General features: G+C 38.7%; 1 protein-coding gene across 2 annotated transcripts in view; it reads right to left on the bottom strand.

Moving 5' to 3' along the window:
• The window catches only part of si:dkey-237i9.1 (SEC14-like protein 1), a 41,161-nt gene continuing 37,215 nt past the window's right edge, over positions 1 to 3,946 (bottom strand). For both annotated transcript variants that reach the window (XM_017481460.3, XM_047159082.2), the window contains one exon: positions 1 to 3,946. This exon is cut by the window's right edge and continues 999 nt beyond it. The gene's annotated coding sequence lies outside the window, so the exon portion shown is untranslated.

Genomic DNA, 3,946 nt, shown 5'->3' with positions numbered 1-3,946 from the left:
CACTTTTAATTCAAGTTTAATAATTTCCAAAGAAAAACCAAATGTAAAGGCGCTATCTCGTATATTAATCTCAAAAACATTTTTTAAATCTTTACACAGACAGTCATCATTTCATCAGAGAAAGATATGCAGTGTTCATGAGCGAGGAGTTCGGCGTGTGCGGATGAGAAACGGACATTCATGAAAAAAAAACAAACATAAAAGACATACAGTTACATATCTATAGCTCTGTATTTATATACTATACACATAGCCCTGGTGCAGGAGAAACAGGTCCTCACACGACGCTGAGCGCGAGCGAGCTTCACGTTGTATAATTTCATTATTTCTGTTATTATTTATTTTTAATGCAATATTGAGATATTTCAGTTCTTACAATCGCTTTAGTTGTAGTTCGTCACACACCGCAGGCTGCTTTCACACTTTCAACCCGCAAACACACGTTTCGAAGCACGTTCTTTTCGAGTGGCGTGAGGAGTGTTTCCTCCTCCACTCTTAACCAATCAGGTCGCAGATTCGGGCTCAGACGTGGAGCACTGGTGGAGAAAAAGTCTCATCGCTGAGAGGCGGTGTAAATATAACGTAAAATAAAACACAAAAAAGCAGCTTGAATTTTCTGAAGCTGCACCTAAGACAAAACACCAACCTTTACTTCATCTACATTCCCAATATAACAAATAATAAACATATTCCACGGAGCTAGCCAGGCTAGTTAGCCAATACTGGACTAGCTACTACAGCTAGGACTAGTAAGCATGTTGCCATGGTTACAGAGAGCACGTCACGTGAGCCGGAGTGTGAAAGCAGCCGTAAACAGGTAGTAAAATCTGTAAAACGCTGATTACATTCTGAATCGTGTTACACGATAACCAGCTGGATTGGGAGGCTCTGATTGGCTGTTTTGAAAATGCACCATGTGACCGTGTTCAGTTTCATAATCCAGTGCTACCTGCGGGAAACTGACCAATGTTAATCAGTAAAGTTCACACTAGCGACGTGTAACTATAAAGTGCGTGTAACGTCTCAATTTTCACGCTATAAATTAATATAAAATATAAATGCAGGCAGTAAGTTCTGGCTATCACCATTTTGACCTTAAATAGCAGGCCACGCCCACAAGTGCGACAAGTTGCTTTGCTAGCAGAGGCTCCGCCATTTATCCTTAGCAAATATGACTCTCAATCTGGAGACAGCTGAACACTAAGGAAAAGCAGATTCTCTGAAAGGATGCAAGACGTGAAAGATGCTTTTCTTTGCTCTGCAAATTCACAGAAATCAATTTTGTCAACCGACTTTTTTATTTATTTATTTATTTATTTTTAAAAAGAGGGCGGGGCTGAGGAGTCAATCGTCTGTAAAAAGCACATTTCCGGCCAACCTTTAGCACGGAATTGAAATACGCTACATGGTTTGTGTTAAAATTGTGTTCTTTAGCAATGCTGGTGCCTCTGAGCTAGCGTGCACTCTGTAACATTTGTAAATTGTAACAATCGCCGCACACATCCGCCTTTTCGGTTGCAAGAGCGATAATATAAAGCGCGGCGCCGCAATCTGATGCACGCGTAGTCCTGTTTCTACGCTCGTGTTAGCCTTGCTTTGCTAATTACATGAGAATAAACGTGAACCCACGTGACGCTGATGCGATGCAATGAGATGATATTGTCCAGTCTGTTGCATCGCTGTAAACCGCTGAGGAAAGAACAGACGTCATGTGCGTATCCCAACATCCAAAGAGTGGCTAGCATTTAGCGTTAGCATGCTGCATCGGGAGTAACAGCTGGGAAGAACATACTCAAAAAAAAAAAAAAAAAAAAAGATTCAGGAGTTAAAACGTGACACGATCAGAGCGCTCGTCTTTTAAAATACGTAGAAAACATGGAGTGTCCGTTGCATTTACGCTAAGCTGGAGCGTCACGTTCTCGGTAAACCTTCTGAATCTCAATCTGATTTCCACCAATGACTATAAAAAAAAAAAAAAACAACAACAACAACAGCAGACAACAATATGAGCAGTACAGTTTAATAATCACGCTCAAAATGGTTGAAACGTGACGACTTCGTCTTCTCAAATCCTCCGAATCTGTGCTCTGACTGTTCTTTGTAAAAATGTGAAAATATACATATATCACTATCTGAAACGTTTTTAAAAAAACACCTTTTACAATCCTCACCATCATCAAGTACACACTAGAACTCACATGCGCGTGTTTAATCGACCCGAGATTTCCAGTTTTTGACTTGGAACGCAGCCTGAAATCCGGAGCTTAAAACAAGCTTTAAACAGCAACTCGAAATCCACAACAAGCATCATATTTTTTCCTCTTTCAAGTCTTGAACACATGGCACATGAGGGTTCCAGCTCCGATTTGGAACACTGCTGGCTGTGTATCACTAACATCATTGTTATCACTCTGTTCAAAAGCACCATAGCATGAAAGTATCCGGGTAAACGGTCGAGCGAGCATTATATTCAATTCTCTCTCTCTCTCAGTTAAAACACTTGAGCGCAGATCTTTTCCAGTTTGGACCTGGAACAAAGGCATGGACATTTCGCAAACTTATCACTCGGGACATACGAATTTGCCTTCAGCTTCTAAAATAAACACAAAAGTTTTGAAATACTCAGTATTCCAGTTTTGATTTGAGCCGGAACTATGTTTTTCTTAATGTTGCTAAAGGACGGCGTCCTGAAATGTTCTCACGCACAAAGCCACGGCCTAAACGTCGAGTGTTACTGCCTGCTTCATTTATAATAAACTAGTCTCCCTACCAAGTGTCTACGCCGGTCCTCACTAAATGGTCGAGCGAGCACCACAATAAACACTTCATATCATAACTACTGGAAAACATTCATCACTTTGTATTTGGAACACAGCCGAGACCTTTCTAGAAGTCATTTTCGCTTCAGCTCAACGCGTGACCTCATCACTCCCTGTGCAGGTGTATCGTGGGTGAGTAAAGTAAACGTTAATTGACCAACACGCCTTTGTTCATGTAATGGAGAGGAGTTCAATAACAATGATAATAATAATAACAATAATAATAATAATAATAATAATAATATGCACTAATGCACCACACACCGCGGCCTGATCACACGCAGTAAAACGTTTACAATTTTGATATTTCTCAAATGCACGCTTTGAAAAAATCGAAACAAAATATAGAAATAAACTGACCTGAAAAACCGTCGCTTGTAACATCATGACCTATTTGTAAATAAAAAAAACAAAACAAACTACGGATGTCCAGACAGGCCACGTATTATCGTATACTAGAATTATTTTGAATGCCCCGTGTAAAGCTAATCAGCTAGCTGGAGAGTGTTACGGTTTGCTAGCTAGCAGGATTAAAAAAAAAATAGCTGGGCAAAAAAATAAGCAAGACCAAATTCCTTTTGACCAAAAGTGAACGGTAGCCAGCTAGCATAGTTACGAGGTTGTTTATTCCACAAGTGGAGCAAAAAATTAGCAGCTGTTATCAGGAAATTATGCAAAACTCCTGCCTCTTTCATCCATCGTTCTTTGCTAGCTTGAGATTGAAAGAGATAGAAAGTTCTTTCATCTGTCGTGTAAATAATAATAATAATAATAATAATAATAATAATAATAATAATAATAATTCATGGTCTTGTTAGACATCCAGTACATTTTTAGAAATCTTTTGCACTACTCAGGCTGTCGTACTCGACACTTTTCATGCCATAAATCTAAGAAATTGTGTTTGAAAATTTTATTTTTACAATTTTATTTTATTTTTTTAAATACAAGATCTACTTTAGTCTTGCTAATTCTAATGCTAACATGCAATTAGGCTTGATTTCCGATAAAATGCATCCCAGTACAAACCCACACCAACTCTTTATTTATTTCATTTTTGACTTATAAAACATAAAAAGTAGCCCTCGCTTTTTTTTTTTAATCAATCAGGCTTTTCAATGCATAGG

The sequence above is a fragment of the Ictalurus punctatus genome, chromosome 12 (genome assembly GCF_001660625.3).
Source record: "Ictalurus punctatus breed USDA103 chromosome 12, Coco_2.0, whole genome shotgun sequence".
In the NCBI taxonomy this organism is placed as follows: domain Eukaryota; kingdom Metazoa; phylum Chordata; class Actinopteri; order Siluriformes; family Ictaluridae; genus Ictalurus; species Ictalurus punctatus.
Note: the sequence above shows the minus strand (reverse complement) of the source record. Positions and strands in the feature narration are given on the sequence as shown.